At 41.2% G+C, this 20,333-nt stretch overlaps 1 long non-coding RNA gene across 1 annotated transcript in view; it reads right to left on the minus strand.

Moving 5' to 3' along the window:
• Positions 1-464: 464 nt before the first annotated feature.
• LOC108280784 (uncharacterized) overlaps positions 465-20,333 on the minus strand; it is a 30,874-nt gene continuing 11,005 nt past the window's right edge. Inside the window, exons 3-4 of the long non-coding RNA XR_001815832.3 lie at positions 13,425-14,313; positions 465-984 (exon numbers count right to left, since the gene is read on the minus strand). This is a non-coding gene — a long non-coding RNA (uncharacterized LOC108280784). The remainder of the gene's footprint in view (positions 985-13,424; positions 14,314-20,333) is intronic.

The raw sequence follows: 20,333 nt of genomic DNA on the forward strand, positions 1-20,333 counted from the left end.
CTAATGAGGAATGGGTAAGATTCCTCAGGAACACTGTCAGAAGCTAAGCATCTCGTTTGCAACAGGTCATAACAGCAAAAGGGTGTCTACTAAGTACTAAAGACGCTTGCCATGAACTGGTTGAATAATTTCGAGACTGGAGAAATCATTATAAGTTGCATTTTCAGCTGAAATGGGAGAAACCACTTGAAGCGTTCGTTGTATTGAACTATTTCTATTGCTTTTGTTTGATTTGTTCATCACAAATGATTTTGACAATAAACCCGATTTGCAATGGGGGCTGGATCATTTTGATTGCAACTGTACAAGCTGATGTATATTTATTTAATTCCAGTCTCATTCACACTCGGGCTGGAATAATCATAATCGTAATGTACTAACCTTTAGCATGCACATCATTTTGTTAAGACTGATCTATGATGAAATAAAGAGACACTGTGAGACATGGTGGAATTTGAAAACTTTATTGGAAATGGCATAAAATTAGCATGACTTTAGAAAGTATATATTTTTAATTGTGATGTAGGTATGCAACATAAAAGTGTATAGAAGTACACACATAAGTCAATTGTTAATTTAGTGCTATATTATACATAAATAAAATTTAAACATCTATGAAATATGCATATGCATAGATTCTTTTTCAATAAGGCATATTACCGCTTATATTTTTTATCTACTTACCTCGTGTATCTAGTCCAGTGTTCTGGAATAACCCGGAGACCAAAAATGCCATGATGAAATGTCCATGTTATTAATCAAAAGAGGCCCGAGAGCAAAGGTAAGTTCAGCAGAAACTCATTTTGTACTTCACAAAAATCTCTCGAGTCCCATGGTGATATTCTTATAGGTGTTTTCCTCTCACTGTGTTCAAGCAGAATGAGAGCAGCTGAACATCACTGTCTTCACTATAGTGCGGTCTGTCTCATCACACGCGCCTGTTGGGACACACTTGTCCTGGTCTGTATCGCTCGGGAAAACGATCTGTGTGTAAAGAGCAAAACAATCCAATAAGGAGAAAATATCACTATCATTATCATAAATACTGTATGTGTGTACAATCAGACTGACTGATGCACCTATTATCATTTAATATAAAAGAAAGAACAGGTTTTAAAAAAATATATTTCAGATGTAATAATAACAACCAGTAAAACTTTATTCACTCACAGTTCAGTTAAATGCATGTGTATCATTCAAATGTTATGTAACAGGCCATAATAAGTACAACGATATTGTATAATTGGTTGATGTATTTCAAAATGACAAAAAATGCTGAAAGAGAAGAATACTTCCTTCCTTCTAAGTTAGAATATACAGTGTACACATACTATATATATATATATATATATATATAAGACTACTACATACAACCCAGACCTCCATTTTGTAAGTGTTTAGTATGCAGACTTCCTTGCTCTTTGTCTCCTTTTTAACAACATATAAATGCAGATAATAAAAAAAAGAACGAAAACTAAACCGCAAATAAACGCAGTCTGACGCGCTTGTGAAAATAGACTCTTGTTAATGCACTCCAAAATATGACCGGAATACATTATAATTTCAGTATATTACATTTTTGTATGTGTTATGATGAATAGTTACACTTAGGTTACATCATGTTAGAAGTCATCAAGGATTTAATTAGATAGCGCTTTATTGGATGTTGAACTGGAGGCATTATTCACGTTTATAAAAATGCTTCAAAGCATTGCGACTAAATTACACTGAATCGCGAGCGTCGTCATTAAATTTTTGAATTCGGGTTTCAGAGAGAATGTTAGTGCTTTTTACTAGGTGTGGAATACAAGTCTGAGCTAAATGAGTCTCTCTGGTGTTTAAAACACTGCTGTACAGGAGGATGGAGAGGGGAAAGGCCAAAAAATATGATGTCTAAAACTCTACACACACACACAGAACATGGTGACCTCTGAGCCTGTCTAAAGACACAGGTCACCACACAGACTGTCTGGTCCCACACACACACAAACACACTCTGTCTGGATCCTCGACGTGACCTCTTGTTCTGGGAAGTGTGTCTGTCTGTGTGCGTCTGTGTGTGTGTGTGTGTTGGGGATGAAGGAAGCCCTTTGGGAGAAAACATAACATGGCCTCTGGGACAACAAGAGTAGACAGACAGACAGACAGACAGACACACGCACACGCACACACACACACACACACACACACACACACACACACACACACGCACAGTTGAGACACAGTGATTTGTTTTTTTGTCCTTCATATATCATATGTATATATTTATATATTTATATATATGACTTAAGCCACGTTATCAGCTGAAGAAATTCAAATATTGAGATACTATTAATCAAAATGTCTGCTTACTTTGTGATATAAGTGGTACATGTTCTCATATATATAAAATATTTCTATGAAATAAGAAGTAATACCTCACTGAAAGGCTACTTCCTGATTTTTGTTCATCAAATGAAGTTCAGCTACAACTATGATCCTGATACCCACTCTGATACACGCACTCACACATACACACTGTTGGCTGTAGTAATCACACTGTTTAACTGTATAGTAGCCAGAGATGATTAATGTTTCATTCCTTTAATGTATACAATAAACATTTTTAATCCTTCACACACATTTTTCGCTGCTTGACTGCTAACGAACGCTTTTCCGACACTGACCTAAGAAAAATGGTGCGCTTTTTGGAGTCTGTGAAATGAATGCAAATGACTTGAGTGCCTCCATTTGTCTTAGTATGCAGTGTGTTTCAGTGTTTCGGGTGTTAAATAATGCTGCATTATTACCCCCCCCCCCCCCCCCCCCCCCCCATATGCATATAATTTGTTACATAAAGTTGCCTGTGGACTGTGTAATGATTTTTGAGTCAAGTCGAGCCGTTTCTTATGAAAGTTTTCAAGACGACACCAACCCTACCCTACGAAAAACCCTACTACTTATACATAATGCAATAATACATACATAATACATACTAATTATACATAAAATCTTTACATTACAGGGTACTGGATCCATAACAAGGCCAGACAGGAGGGGGTGCCATTTGTTATAGTATATTTCCAATTAAGAGGCGTGTGTGTGTGTGTGTGTGTGTGTGTGTATGGGGTGAGACATTGGGATTTAGCAGATGTACCAGGGTGTCTAGGTCCAAGTGGGGGAATACAATTTGAACGAGTGATAGGGGAGGAAGGGTGTCTGGGTGCGAGAGTTTAATTATGTGTGTGAGGGTAAGACCGACACATTGGGCAGTGGTGGTTGTGGTTGTGTGAGTGTGTGTTTGAAGTGGAGAGGGGTGTATTTAGGGTGAAGATTTGGAAATGAATGTCTAGACTGAATTTAGTCTGCGTCGGCACTAAACGCTGTGTAAATGGTGATGTGAGCACTAAGCGGCTCTCAGGAGTCTGATGAGTGCTCTGTGTTTAACACTCCGCATGATGCTGATTGGTTTAAAAATACACAAATGTTCAACATAAGAACATTCCGCGTATTATGCGTGTTCAAAGGCAACTGCATTGAGGCCCAGATTTCTGATGACATTATCATGCTAAGTGAGGGGAAGCACTGAAGTGCAGAAAGTGGAGAGAATTTGACTGTGGGCTTTTTCTTTTTTTTTTCTCTATTCTGGGATTGTATGATTTTTTTTTCCCTCTAGTTCTCCAGTCACAGCCAACTGATGAAGCCAAGAGAGGCAGAGAGAAAAAGTGCTAGAAAAACGAGGACAAAGTGAGAAAGTTCAGTGCATGTAGGAGGGTGTTAGTCTGCGGTCCCGTTCCTCTCCTGAACCCCCCTCCTCCGCCTGGATATTGTGTGTTTCCAACAAAGACGTAGCCTCTCATTAAAAATCCATGTCATTGGATCACGCCTCGGCTGAATCAGGAGATTGTGGGCAGCTTTAAGAGGCCGTGACTGAGCTGTGAATGGGTGCCAGAGGACAGAAATGGCGGCCAGGCCTATGGGAAGCAGGAACCCGTGGAGAGCCGGGGCTAAGGGTCACTGCCTGTCTGTTACACCCCAGAAATCCTTTCTTCCCAAAACTCTGCACAAAGAAAGTTAACACTCGCTGGAAAGGATTTGGGGATGCTGCTTGAAAAAGCCAGGCTGAGGCATGACGTCAGTGTGTAGTACGGACATACTTGATTAATTTGCGGCAAGGTGGTTTCGATTTCACAGTGAATATCACTCCTACTAATAGATAAATATATTAACCAACAGACGCTTAGCTACATTTCTATACAACTTGTGTGAATTTGAATTTGTGTGAAGACAGAAAGAATTGTAATGTATTTAAAAATAAATAATTGAAATTGTCTAAAAGAAAGTATCGAAAATAATGACCCGCCGTCTGGTTTTGATGATTATTCACTGATCATTAATTCATGCTTATTTATTTATTTATTTATTTATAAAACTAATCCAGTTCCAGGTCTGATTAATCACTGCTGGCGTTGCTTGTTTTTACTCTTGCTGCATAAGTTTTAAGCTACACCCTCTGGAGTGGGCGGGTTTTACAAAGAAAAGTCTAATGAGAGTTATGGTGATATTACACTAAGCTAGCTATTGTACCCAAATTGTAACTGAAAACTCCTGAAAAAAAGTTCGCAGCGAACAACCAGAAAGTGACAAAAAGTCCCGAAACCAAAACCAAAAATGAAATTGTGCGAATGAACATGGCTCTCTGGATTTTTTTTTACATCACTGAACACAGCCAGTTTTGCTCTCTTGGATTCCCGATCACAGACGGGCGTAGCGTCGTTGGGATTCAAGCTGACAATCTCTGGACACTTTTCTGTTTGACCACTTGGAAGCCTTGAAATATGTTTGATACATTCGTAAAAAATAAAGGTGGCCGAAAAGGTTCTTTAGAGTGATGCCAAAGAAGACATATTTAGTTCCCAAACAAGCTTGTATTTTTTTTTTGCTCCATGAATTTGAAGCTTTTTGTTGTTGTTGTTGTTGTCGCTACAATAAACAGAATTTTCCAGGGTTTTTTTCACTGTGGTACAAAAAAAGGTTTAAAGATTCTGCAATCAAAAGGGTCTTTATGAAATGTTTTTAAAAATCCCTTTTCAACCATTTTTCACCCTTAGTTTTTATACAAATCTGATATCACCAAAACTGTGTATGAATTTGGTACAGTAACTGTAACAAGCCAACAATTGAGAAATGGTTTTAAAAATCCATGAACAAAACAACACACTAGCAAATTCCTATTCTCTTAATTAAATTTTTGTCTTCACACAGCAATTAGAAGCTTGCAGTCTGTACGTGCACACTGCAGCTGGATGAGATCTTTTCTAAATTCAGAACTGAACCATACAGTAGGTGTGAAGTGGGCTGGTGGGATTCTGCTGACGGTGGCCATCTTTGTGAGCCGGCTAGCCAAGCCCCAGCAGGACTGTGGAAAACCCCAGAGATGGAGGAAAGAGGCCACGCTCTGAACTCTTTGCTCTGTCCTCTTTCCTGTACACCTATAATAAGCACTCGCTCTGATCTGAAGCACAGCTTTAATAGAGCGTTTTTCACACGCCTTTTCATTATCTTTTTTCTAAGCCATGAAATGAGACCCACAGGGCAAATATGAGAGATAGTACAAATGGTGCACTGCGTACAATGTGTGCGTGTGTGCGTGTGTGTGTGTGTGTGTGTGTGTGTGTGTGTGTGTGTGTGTGTGTGTGTGTAGTGGTGAGATCACATGCAGGTGATTCTGAACATCTTCTGTAGAGCTTTGCTCGTACACGTATGTTCGGGTTCCTGTACTGATCTTTGCTCAGTAAAAGGACTCACTCTGTCGCCTCCCACTCCTGAAATTAGGACCCCTGGGTCCCGCTCCATAGCTGTCCGGTCCACGTGCCTAACAGAAAAGGCAGGTGGCACAGACACACTGCTCCTCACCTGGTTGCCCTCTGCTTCCAAAAATAAATGGATGATGAGTGAGCAAACCACTGGACCTTATTATTCATCACAACTTAGCAGATGTAACCACGTAGAGCTGTGCTGAAACTTTCTGGTTAGGAGTGAAAAGCTAAATTTGGGCTGAAAAACATGATCACAGCATTTACACTCAAAATAAAGCTCACGGCCTTGACTTTGGCATAATGCGCTGAACAAGAGTGTTTTTTTACACTGCACACTCTAAACAAGTAGGAATACAAACACAAGCCAATGGAACATTTGTTTTAGTTTAGTTCAGCCAAATTCAGAGTACAGATAGTCTGCATTATCATCATCAGCATTATCAGAGTACAGCTAGTCTGTATTATCATTATCAGCATTATCAGAGTACAGCTAGACTGCATTGTCATGATCATGTGCACCAAAATGGGTGTTAAATCGCACCTTGGGCCACCCTTGGATTAGTTCTTAATTAACTCAGTTCTCTGTTTAGGGTTTTACATAGAACCTATGTGTTCTCCCAGTAGGACAAACTGAAGAACGCTTAACAGTGCTAGTTAGAACCTTTCATTTTTTTATTTTTTTTTATAAGAGTGTAGTGCACTGTATGTGGTACTGCTAGCTTCACCCCTGAGGACCATTAAGTCCAACTGGACTACATAACGAGAATATTTAGTAGACTATTAGAAAGAAAGATTCCATGTAGCACCTAAAGGGTTCTTCAGGGGCTCCAGAGAGGCACAACATAAAAGCATTCGCCATTTCATCGCAATGTTCGAAAGTTTGAATCCTGATGATACCACAGCTAACCATGGCTGGGAGTCCAAGAGAGTAATGGGGGAGAGTTGGCTGCTGGGCCAGAATTGGCCAATTCCAAATTGGTGAGGAAAATTATACCTAATGACAATGTTTATTAACAAGGGACTGGAGGAGCTTTATGTAGAACCTCACAGCAGAGAGTTTCCCTTTCAGAAAAAGGCTCGATGTAGAACTGCTTTAGAAAGTACACTCCTCCTTGAGGAGTGTACTTGACTGGTGACCAGTGGAAAAAGGACAGTTCTGGTTTTCTGGTGTTGAATGTTCTCGTATTTTAAAATATTAAGATGACATGATTTCCCTTTGGTTTGCATGGAAAGGATAATTGTACTGTGCAAATATATAGTCATTTGTGGGCACAGATTAAACTGAGCTCAGGACAAGGAAGGATTTTTTAACGTTACATTATTTACTCACAGAATAAACCTGCACATTATTCATGTATTCCAATGACATATTTGGGATATTTTAGGAGTAGTGATATAGGACAGAGCAAGACAGAGATGAACAGAGCAAATGAGTGACAGGAGGTAGAAGGTTAAACCGTGCCCGCTTTTGTGGCGCCCCAGCTGAGCGGACATTTTGTTGACATGGGATAAGGTTTTAAGCAGTGGGTGGGAGAAAAAGGAGAAGCAGGGGGAGAAGTTTGAGGAGGGGGAGAAAGTGAGAGGCCGACAAAAGTGTCATTACTAAGCTTGATTTCACTGAGCGCTGAGATGATTAAACCTACAGCGAGAGGGAGAACGACGGGGTGTGTGGTGTTGGTGGTGGTGGTGGGGAGGGATAGGAGAAAGGGGGTTTGATGCAGGAACAGATCTATTGAAGCGGTGTTGGTGGAGGAGGGATCTTTTTTCTGATGAGTAAATGAAGCTTAAAGTGGTGGGTATAAAGGAATCTAAACCAGCAAGTTCAAGCGGACCACTCGCCCCATTCATGCTCATCCTTCCTCAGCCGGTGTTCGGTGAGGTAATGGCCTCTCCTCTTACAGGGGTAATGGCAGCCATGCTGTTTAACATCAAGTGCAGTTACAGTTAAGGGTCTTCTCATGTTTCAATAGCAGCGTGGATTATTTCTAGACAGCCATTAATTTGGTACCCCACTTGGGTTTGTATTTCTTTGTTGTAAAGAAACCATGCCTATGCATCTTGTTTAAATTTGGTCCAGACAAAGAAATAGCTATTTAATATTGATATAAAATGTTCTTAAATATTTGCTATCCATTAATCCATTAATATCTCTAAAATAAGCCACACATTGAGCTTTACTGATGCCGAATGTGATGTTAGGCTCTCAAGGGTGGGCAAAATAGTGCTATGCTCTTTTGGAGTGTCCTATCAAAACCGTTATCGAATCCTTACTTTCATATCTGAGTTAAAAGTACTGCAGGGACAGTGGGCTGTCAAAAAGTTGCTGAGAGGGACGGTTCAATACCAAATGAATAAGCACTGGAGAATCTCAGACTGCCGAAAATATCACACAATAAGTGACCAGACAGTGCAGTGAAATTACTGCTGCACGTCTCATTGTTTCTGAATAAATACCCATTGTTTTATTGTTCATGGGAATTTCTGCTTCGATCAGGACAATGTCAGTGGTTCTGTTCCATGTATGTGTGTTCATTCTCGACGTTATGACATGACTATATGCTTCTAATAAATGATTGTGGAACTAATGCCAGACACAAAACACCAGTGCAAGGGTGTCAATCAGGTTGCCACTGTGAGAAGGCAAAGACAGGAGGACCGGTCGACAAATTACGGGAGCCAGTAAGCATGGGAAATGTTTGCACTTTGAGCACGGGATGGATTAAATATCTTGCTTTCATGATATTATATCTCTGTGATATTTCTAGTAGGGAATGTGAAATGAGGGTTCCCCCAACCATGTGCTCTGTCTGTCTGAGAGCAGCATCATAAAAGAAGTAAGAACTTAAGCAAATATAGCCTCAGACTGATTATTAAACAGCCAGGCTCATTTACATTTGGTCCCAGACAGGCAGAGATCAGGCCAGCCGTGCAGAAGCGGAGACGAGCAGACAAGGACCCCCCCCCTTTGACCTTGACCTTTGCGGTCATTCTTCACCTGCTGCAGAGGCATTCAGGCCACCATAAGCAGCCCGTGCACTTTCCATGCGTTCCCACGGCCCCAAAAGCACTCATGAAGACTGAGAATGGTCTTGAACTTAATATTTATGTTTGCGTTTTGTCAGACTGCTATTGTCTGGTTCTGTTGGTCTATGGTCTACCAGCCCCTCTTTCAATTTAAGATTAATATTCTCAACTTTAATAGTGGCAATACCACTGAACTCATACGCGGCTGCTTTATGGACCGTTAATGTCTGCAATGAAGTATGGCAAGAGCTCATTGCCAGAAATGGCTCCTTAATTTTGAGACAACGAGTGGGAGAAAACATGAATTTTTTTTTTGTGTGTGTGTGTGCAGCTTTGCACCATCCAGACTTGCTACTTTCAGTTCAGTGAGCAAAGAGAGTCATTATGATACAGAGCAAAACTCACCATCTCTCTTACTGTCTACTGATATAAACCACCACCAAAAACAAAAATACAAACGCTACTTGTAAAATTCAGGTAAGTGTATCTATTAAAAGTAGGCTTGTTTGAATTCTTACGGCGCACTGTGCGCACGATCACAAACAACTCCTAACCACTACATTGTTTATTCTGAGACTATCCCCTTTTATTGATTGGTTCAAATATTGCATATGTATACCACTAGAGAGAAGGTCGGTTGTTCGATTTCTGGGTTTGAGAGTGCATGAAAATATTTTGTGGGAAGTCATACAGAGCTGATGTGTGGTTATTGGCATCTCTATATCAGGTCCAGAGGAGAGTTTCAAGATGTTTGAACGTGCGTAATTCATGGTAATGACTTAAACTAAAATCTACACAAGGAGCCGCCTCAAAATACAATCAATCCCTGCTTCGCAAGCATACTAAACCCCCTGAACTGAGAAATGTGCTTGTAAGATGCGCACCTAGTTCTGTGTGTATGTTGATTGTTCACTTTAAGTGTACATACTGTATGCCTAAAATTGAGCATTTGCTTCTTTGTTGCATCTGTGTTTGACTGGTCCTAATCTTCCATCCATCCATCTTCTACCACTTGCTCCTTCTTCAGGGTCACGGGAACCTGGAGCCTATCCCAGGAAGCATCGGGCACAAGGCGGGGTACACCCTGGACAGGGTGCCAGTCCATCGCAGGGCACAATCACATACACACTCACACACACACCCATTCATACGGTCCTAGTCTTTTTCCTTTTAAAAAAATCTCACAATCACACTTCTTAGAACTGAGGAGCTAAAATGTGAGAATTTCCAAGCATTTTTCAGAGAGAGCACTATAATGCTCAGCCATATGTGCTACTGTGTTTTCTTTTCCACGTTCTCAACATTCAGTAGATGGCAGACAAATCACCCCTGGCACATAAAGGGTCAACAATGCCGCTCTACTCCTTGACTTCCTGTGTTATTCAGAGGTGATTGGCTGTGGGCAGATCCTTGCTTCCCTTATTGTGCAGACCCAGTGGATTTGCGTCACCTTATTCTAAGACTGAGCATCTGAGAAACTGATCCATGTTTGTTTCTAGGAGGGAAACCCACAGAATTTCAAGGGGGCTCTGATATTAGCGTGATGGATCGGGTTTATTCAGTAGTGGTATTCCTCGAGATGGGCGGGGGGGCCGTGTCAACATGTCTTCGCATCTGTTTAGGATGGATGACACATGTGCAGTCAGGCTAGGCTGCATATGCAAATCACTTTCTCGCACAGACATATACGCCGAGCCAGACACTATTCACTCGTTTAACCCCGCCCTAAATGAACGCACACCCAGACTTGATTTGGGCACTATACGCAAAATAATGGGTTCCCTTCTGTCCGGGATAGACAGACCTCCCTGAGCACCCCCATCCCCCAAAGATGAACCCCAAAAACCCCCATGTTCAAGTGCAAACCCACCGCACATTCAGTGTAGAGCCCACTGAATCCCCCCGCCCCATCCTACTGCCACCAACACACTCAGCCGAGAGCAGACGAGCAATGCGGGAGCTCCATTTTATCGCTGTTGTGTGTCTATACTGTGCCCCTCCAACCCAGGCAGACCCTGTCTAGTCTACTCATTGCTGCCGCCATATCAAACCGTAACAAAGGTAGATCTGTTTGTCAGAGTGTACCTAATGATGGTGCTCATTTACATATAAGACGTTAAATGTAGTTATATCGACCATCTTCAGTCTAAGCTGTCTGATTTCTGCTATGGCAGACCACACGTAGAAAGGACAGCAGGCAGCTGGCTGACAAGACTGAGGTTTAGAAGAATTTTTTTGCTTTAATCTTATGTAACGTTTCATATCCAGGGGAGGTGTCAACTCCATTTTTCAAATACAGAATTCAGAACTAATGCTGTATTTTAGGGTAGGCTAAAAATGAGCAAGATGATGTCCCAGATTTCTGACAGCTCTTGATCTAAAAATAGGGCTTTCGTGTCAGAATTAGACGCAATTTCCAGAGCGGAGAAAATGAGTTTGCCACCTGCAATAACAGTCTTAACATAGTGTCGGTAAAGGAACTCACAATGAATACATTTACACCTCGATGCAGGAAGTGCTTTGACACTGCTAGTCATATTCATACACACACACTAACATAGACAATGCAAAGTGCTACTGCCTCATCAAAGCAAAGCACAGATATGTTGTGTTGTGATCAGAATGAAAAATCTGATCTGGGCGTTATCTTTCCAAAAGACCAAAAGAGGCAGATGATCGCTTACTGTATATCTGTTTTACCAATTACGGCAGATGCCAATGCTGGCATCAAAGGCATTATAAATTATTTATAGTGCCCACATGATGGCACTGATCTGTCCTAACAATAGGAGGTCTGAAGCGAAACAAACCCTCTGCCGCATGGCACATGTTCCCCACAATGAGCACGCCACTCACACAGATGGGTCTGACGACACACTCGCTGAGCAAATCTAGTGAGCTGTGTGCATAGTGATGAGGTAATTATGGTCTGTCTGCCCTCCCCGACTCTCCCCTTGTCTTTACAGTGAGCGATTTGCATACTGGGGGGATGTATTGTCGGTTGTCGGAAGAGACATCTAGCTCCCATATGGCTGCATAAGCACAGCACCCTCCCAGCACTACTGACAGCTATAAAATATGGCTAATACAGGGCATGAGATTAAAGGAAAAAAAAGAAACACGAAGAGATAGACAGATAGATAGAGGGAGGGAGGAAAGGTGGGGAAGACAGCGTTCTGTTCTCAACATGCTCCCATCGAGTGATTTTCATGCTTAGCCTTCATGCTCGCAAACGATTAGCTGCGTTCTCAAACCCCGCCAACTAAATGAAGGATATGCAAATGTAATTAGGTTGGATTTGCATATGGCTAACGGTCACACAGATGGCGAACAGTAACAAAAAAAAAAAAAAAGGCGCCGCCATCTTTTTGGAGGGAAACAGCCAGGCGGCAGCGGTGGCGGCCATTTTGTCTGTGGCTGTGCCAGCCAGATGCTCCTGGCGCCAGCAGTATGACAAAAGTGGGGCAGATTGGCATCACCGCCCCATAACGCTCTCTTAAATTAACAAAGGCACTAACACAAGGTCCAGCAGACAGCAGTACAACATGCCCGAGACAGAATCATGCAAGTCATCAGATGCGTTTGTATGAGAGTGTGTTCGTTAACTAATGTTTAATTGGCTTCATAAGCAATAGCAGCCGAGGTATGTAATGCATTATATCAGGAATTATATTAAATCTTATTTCTCAGTTACTATTCTTCTATTTACGAAATAAATAATAACAATAAACATCATGCAATCTTAAAAAACATTGTATGTTATTAAACTAGTATTAACTACTGATGCACCAATCCATATTTCACCATTTTCAATACGATTCTGTTATCAGAACTCTGAGTACTAACTGATATGCAATAACAATCTGATATTAATTTAAAAAAGTGGTGGGCTTTAGCACATAGTCATGAGAAATACTGCTTTCTGATTCCTGCTGGCTGGCAGGTGTGCATCAATTCCTTATATTAGAGATTCAAACGTTATTCACACTTCCATATCAAACATTTAACCATGACAAGGAACACAAGTAATGGTTTAAGCAAAGCCTGTGTTTATTCTTCACTGTTGTACAGCTAAATGAAAATGATAAAAAATATTTGATGGATATTAACATCTGTCTTAATCGGTTTAGACCACGAGTTCCCAACCCTAGTCCTGGAGTACCCCTATCCTGTACATTTTAGTGTTTTCCCTATTCTCAACAAGCGTGATTCAACTAATCAGCTAATTAACAGCCCTTCCTGAGTGTTTTTGAGCTAGGGAAACACTAAAATGCTACAATTACCCCAGGGTGTGAATGAGTATGTGAATATGTGTGTACATGGCACCCTGTGATGGACTAGCATGCCATCGAAGGTGTATTCCCATTTTACGCCCAGTGTTACCAGGACAGGTTCTGGATCAGTTACTGACGAAGAATGAATGAGTTTAGTTAGGTGTCATCCCTTACTTGTGTGCTGTGTTCATGTGCGAGAACTGGGTAGCGTGAGTCAACATCACACACATCCATGCCGTTGGAATTGGAAAATGTGTTAAAAATATATTAAATCCAATAATTTAGGTTTATTCCTACTCTAAACTATGAGGATATTGAATAGACTCACCTGAGCTGAATTTCTGATTCACTTTTTGAGCATCACATCTCACTGCCATCACTGTTCTTCTGGGTGCTCCTCAGTCTCTTACGCGCTGTCTCTTGTTAAGTCCACACCGTGTTCTGGAACCAGAACATGTCCCTTTTTCTGACTGTCTTGTGAGCTGGTTGGTTGTGAAAGAAGTGGCTACTACGGTTGAGGCAGAGTGAGTTTCTGGTGCAGAGTTGTGGAGCACAGCGGGATGTAATACAGCTGCTTTCCTCGTTCAAGTCTTGCCACTGAATAAGCAATGAGTTGCTCTGGGGAGGAAGTCCATCCTTGTAGATATTTGATATATCTGAATGATTTTTCTCACCACACAGAGGTGGAAGGTGACCTGGATGGACACAAGTAGCGAAGTGGCGCAAAAGTGGGGGAAACACAAAGCGAGGACCTTTGCACTTCCGAAAAAAAAGTTTGGATTGTAGAGGTTTCTCCACAATAACATGGCCTCGAGGAAAACCAGACACACAAACACATGCATGTGTAGGTGTGTGATTGTGCGAAAGATAGCATAGCTGTATGTCAGTATGTATTTGTATGTGTGTCAGCGTATATGACTGTGTGTGTGGGAGGTCATCTGGCCTGCAGGCTCAGGGCTAGGTTGGGTGATCCAGAATCAGTCTCTCTTTCCCCGTATTGATTTCTCTCTGAGCTCTGAGCTCCAGAGGTGCTGTTGACCGAGCGGGGTTCAGGATGCTTCTCAAGCCCATGACGCCTCACCCTGGCTGGCCTCGGTGCACTCCCACCCTTCCCTGCGATGGAGAGACGGACTTGCAGAGGAGGAAGAGAGCCGATGGCGGTGTTGGACTTCATCTCTGCCTCCCACTCTCTCTTTTTTTTCTTCTTCTCATCGTCTCTACAGAACAAAATGGAAAACAAAGAAGAGAGGATTCAGAAATCAGCATTTCGTCTCAAAGGGCTTCATGAAAATGATCATGCCTCATCTGTGGTTAAATCTACAAGCACCTGTAATTTATACAATGTGCACACTTTTCACATGCTTAAGGCTTGCTGGTTGTGTGACTTTGTGGTCAGTTTGGGAGTATACAGAAGTATGAAGGTGGAAGGGGTGGAGGGGTGTTGTGGGGTGATCTGGGTCTTTCAGACACAGTTCCTCCATTCATGAGGCACAGACATGGGTGTTAACTCCCCGTCTGTCTGGGACAATGGAGCCTGGCTAACATTTACACTTTCCTCACCCCACTGTTGGCTCAGGCCAAACCTCAGTTATTGTATTTAGTGTGGATGGATGGGTAGATGGATGAAGAGATGGAGGCTCTGGAAGTAAAATACAAAGTAGAAGAAAGTGTGTGTGTGTGTGTGTGTGTGTGTGTGTGTGTGTGTGTGTGTGTGTGTGTGTGTGTTGGGGGGCGTTTATGTGTTTGTCAGTCAAAAAAGGGGCTTTTTTTTTTTTGCTTTTGGATTTGGACTTGACTTAGAAGCAAGGTGTAAAAGAACGATGGAAATATTATGGTGTGAGGAATCTAGGGGTGTTTTTTTTCACTGCATGTTTAAACAAGAACTGTAGTTCATTTTCCACAGACATGAGAGATGACTGGACCATTGGTCAAAGTGACTGTTAAGCATGGACAACATGCTTCAATTAACATTGTTTCAACAGTGTTTCAGTTACAAACAGTGCTTCAAGCCGCAATACCGATCTTAAACAGGTACCAAAAAACACACAGCTGGAACCTTTAGTAGTGACGCAGAGGAAAAAAAGTACTTTACATTGTCATGTGTGGAAAAACTGGCACATGGACTAACAGTGAGTATTATAACCTCGGCTATGATAATAGTACCTGTGATGTTGTTATGGTCTGCATTATGCACACATCCACATAAGCCACTACACACTAAGCACAAGAAGCTTAGATAAAGAGGTGGAGACTAAAGTAGTGAGAGCGAGAGAGAGAGAGAGAGAGAGAGAGAGAGAGAGAATGCGAGCAGTTTCAGACATGAGGATGGGGTGTGAATCACAGGAGTCCTGCTGGGCCTTTGGCTTTCTGTTTCATCTGGAACTGAAATGAAATGAGTGACTAGTGCGAGACATCTATCTCTGATAGCATCTAGAGGATACAGCAAGGGCTGATAGCACGAGAGAGAGACAAAGGTGGGGAGCAGAGTGGGGGGGTAGTAAGGGGAGATCACAGCATACATGATAACGAAAAATAAAAACCCCTAAGGGTTCAAGAGTTTAAGTAAATCAAACGGAAAGCTTCACAGCACAAAGTAGTGCTCCCGTTGCTACAGTTCTGATACATTCAGGAAGCTGCGAGTACATTAACATTTCAGCATCTTCTTTGCTTCAACTGAGATGAACAACATGAGCACCTCAGAGGTGGCTGAGTCAGTCCCAGTGCACACATTTTCTCTGTCTCTGTCTCTGTCTCTCTCTCTCTCTCTCTCTCTCTCTCTCTCACACACACACACACACACACAAACATGCACACACCGCTCTTCACTCTAACTGCTCTTTATTTGTTTCCCCTATGGTTAACTCTGACAATTTGTCACCATAGCAACCTCCCCTCCTCTTCTCTGCATCCCTCATACCAGGCCTGGGGTGAAACTCACCTCAGGGGGCGAGTGAGCGAGAGAGTGAGGGAGAGAGAGACGGAGATAAAAAGGAAGACGGAAATGAATGGACAAAGCAAAAGATGGGATGTGCGTGTGCGTGTGTGTGTGTGTGTGTGTGTGTGTGTGTGTGTGTGTGTGTGTGTTAAGTGGTTTATCTCAGCATATTTCATAGTGTAGGCATGGAATACAAAAAAAAAACAACTAACTAAAAAAAACATCTGGCAAATCAAGTACCTGTAAGCAGAAAGTATAACGGCACGATTTAATAAAAATTTCAACATGTTTTCCCACTTGCCAATTCATAATAATTGGCATAGCTAAATTGTTAAGGTTAATGTTAGGGCTGCAATTAGTGTTTGTACCTTTTCTTTCAGTTCTATTCATATGCAATTGAAAGAAAACCAACCACGGCACTCTCGCTATTAATCTGCTGTTTGTTTTACTTTAGGAATGATTTCATTTGAATGATTTATTTGAGAGTTATTTCAGAACACAGAGAAATCGATACAGCTATAGGGATGTGACAATCAGATGTTTTGGATCGATGCGTCGATTTAAAAGGCAACGAGTTAAATGAATCACGGCAAATGAATCGATTAGAATTTATTATAAATCGAGTACTGAAAATGGATAGAAAACTTGTGTGTAAATATAATTAATATTTTTAGACTGATGTGTAATAATTTAATAGGCTAACAAGGTGATTTGCCTGTAACGTAGCAGAATCAGTGGTAGTGTCAAATATCTATGCCTTAAAAATCCAAATCATATTGTATTGTATCATGTGCAAGCCTGAGGCCTACACATGTACATAATATTCCGATATATATATATATATTAGCATTGCGATTCACTGGTTCATTGTTTCACTGATTCAGGTGTCAGGGCTTCTACAACTGATCTGTAATTGACTATGACAAATAACAATTAACTGACTGGACCTTTAAAGCTATTTTTGTACAAATCCCACTTGAAATTTCACTTCTTTTGCTGGTTAAGCAAAGCATATATGTATATGTTGTTTGTATCTGTATACGTTGCATAAAAATCTCTGAAATGAGAGTTTCTGTACTCAAGCTCCATATTTATGTTCCTCAGAAAAGCAAAATATCCTGATAGATAATGCATCCTGAAGAACTCTTAGATCTATTCATTTGTAACTATTGGAAGTTTCTTAGCTTTACGTTGTTTCAATGCTTTTAAAAATGGCGAGAAAGACGGATATTTATGGAGTCAGAAATAGTCATAAACCTGCGCGATAAACAGATTAATCAGAGCCAATCAATCCTGTATGTCTCTGTTCTCTACAGCGCTGATCTGGCAGACTGAAATGCGGAGCTTCACTACAAACACTATTGATCAGAAGAGCTCATCTACAGCTGAGCGTTTAGAGCCAGCAGCAGCAGTAGTGTTCTCTACTCACCCCGAATATGGTCTAACGCTTCACACTCGCAACATTACAGCGTGATCAGAGACATGCAGCTCCTCTGAGAGAATGGGAAGCTCTATGTTTGTTCCAGATACTTTGTTCCAAAACCCTGATGATTAGTATTGGTTGTTGTTTTGTAGGATAGTTTACTTTTATGTATGAATTGTGAATGCTTACGTGCAAACTTGAATTTAGATCTCGATCTGAGGTGGAACCAAAGTAAAGAAATATCTAGCCTTGGCTCTTGGTTAAAAACCGAAGAATGTTTGGGAAGGCATAAAACCAGAAAAGTATCAGGATTTTTTTCACACAGCAGGATTTATTTCCTAAATCAGATTTTTATTCTGAGTGTCCACAACAACAATGCGGTGTATGCTGAGTAGTACGGGCCAACATGTGGATTATCTTATTATGTTATACATGAGCACAATGTTCACTCATGATCCTGAACACCACAAAGTGGGTGGTGTACACTATGTTTGTAGCTACTACAGTTAGACAAAGTCCTGCCGTGAAATACCTTCATGTGTTTTTGTCTGTGTTGTATTTCTTGTTCATATTTCTAACGCCAAGAAGCGCATCGAATCACACAATGTCCTGGAATCCAATTTTGAACAATGTGTTTTCAGGTTTTAGTTAACAATTTGAATAAGGGAAAGTTCACACAATAAACCTAAACACAGCTACACTATATGTTCAGCTGCTTTAACATACAGTACATTACAGTGTTAGCTGTACGGTGGTTCTACAGTGTAGTTCTCTGTAGTTTTCCCAGCACAAGTCTCTCAAAAGCAAACACATTAATGTATGCCGCTGCTTTGTTTATCTAGCTCTGTATAGACAAAAGCTCCCAGAGCATGGGAATCACCTGCGCCTGTGAAATCGTTACCAGTATCCCCTCTTCGCCTCATTTTCTCTCAAAAAGCCTAAAGAGAAGGGCTATTCAACCTGGAGGCTGTACGCTCGATCTGCTCGCCGCTTTAACATTCTATACATTCCCGCACAAAGCACGCACTGATTCACACTAAGCATCCTCGCATTGAACTAATTAGAGGGAGTCCTCCTGTTCTTCATTTCCATTTGAATTTGGAGAGAAAAGCTAGAAAGGAGGCGGGGCGAGGCAGACGCAACATGCTGGCTCGTATTAACTCAAAAGACAGGCTTGTGTCTTTGAGTTTTCCAGGAACATGAAGAAGGGTAAACAAGGCATGGGGGAGCTAATTGAGCGTGACATGGCTGTGAGTGCGTTCTACAGGGGGAACTGTGGTGAAAAGCTCCGAGCACAAACGCTGCCCGAGGCCTTGCTTTAACGCTAATGACGACTGCATTATGCTAATTCGGAAGCGTCAGTGAATCAAAAAGGACCAAGAAGCTTCTTAAGCTTTCAGCAGCACGTTTACGAGGCACCCTTGATAGAATACATTGTGGATGTACTTCTAATTCAGCAGGTTGACAGTACGAAGCAATAAAAGTGCCAGATAAAGACTGAGAGGAAGTTACTGATGTTTTATACAGGTGCTGATGTGTTCCCGGTGGATACTGAAGTGAGGACGATCTAGTCGTGTTGACTGGAAGACACATATTAGGATTCAGTACACATCTTCTTACAACCTCTTTTGATATAGTGTGTGTTTTCAAGTATACACTGTGCCAAAGACCAAGCATCTACACAGGAAGTTCTCCACACTCAGTGTTGTTCTAGATTAGGATTTACAGAATATACTTCACGTTAGCTTGCAGCATTTCCTTTACACCATATTGTGCTCATTTGATTGAAAATTCATTATTCCAATGATTGGAATTCATATTCATATTTTTTAGCAACAGCCACACATTACAGAGATGTCTTCATGAAATTACAAACTCAAAACACACTCTGACCTTTCTGATGAAGACTGATGCTTTATGTCTAAATGGACTATTTCTAGGAGAGGATTCCAATATAAGTCTTAATTTATGGCGTGAAAAATGTATTAATGGTAATCCTAACTGCTTCTTAAAAATCTATTTGAAAGCTAAATGTTTTGGCATCACTATCTAGACATTAGATATTCTTCTTTAAAAAAAAAAAACGCAATTGGTGAAATTGTTTTATGGATTGCGGAAATAATTTCATACTCGATAATATATAAGGGTTCCATTTTCATAATACTTTTTTTCCCAAACCTCTTTCAAGTTCCCATGTTGGACTAATCTAAGCCCATTGCCATGCTGTCAGTCTGACATCTCTTCCACATTTAACGATGGCTAAATTCAAATACTAAGATTTGGAAACTACTCCCCACCTGACCCCCACCTCTGTCTTTCACACATGCGCTCACCCTCTGTTGGCTGCAGATTATGGACATAGATTCACAGATCTTATTCAGTGTTCCTCAGAAAGACATTCCAGCTAAGTTACTATGTGTTCCACTAACAGAGCCAGCCCCCTTGTACTAGTTTGAGTTTTCTGTCTCACTTGATCAGTCTGTCTCACCCCTCCACCACCCAACACACACAGTTCATGTACAAGGCCAAGTTTAGCTGCAGACTGGACTGCTGAGAAAAGGGTGCATATGAATAAAACAGTCATTTGTTTACAGTCTTTTTGCCCTATCAGCAAACATTTATTATATCCAATATTTTGTAAGAATAATTTCATTATGTATGATCAGTTTAATACTTAAGACCTTGCACGAGTAATAGCTGTCTGACAGAAGCAGGTGTCTGTCACTAACCGTGCTTTCTGTCTCACTCTCCGTCCCTCAGAGAGACAGCTCGTTAATTCGCACGGCTTCAATATTCTCTTTCGCTCCACGTATATATTAGAATTGTGATGTGACCCTTACAGGCTGTGCGACTGTTTTGCGTCTCGCTGGGCGTGGGAA

This window comes from Ictalurus punctatus, chromosome 20, assembly GCF_001660625.3.
Source record: "Ictalurus punctatus breed USDA103 chromosome 20, Coco_2.0, whole genome shotgun sequence".
Classification (NCBI taxonomy): Eukaryota; Metazoa; Chordata; class Actinopteri; order Siluriformes; family Ictaluridae; genus Ictalurus; species Ictalurus punctatus.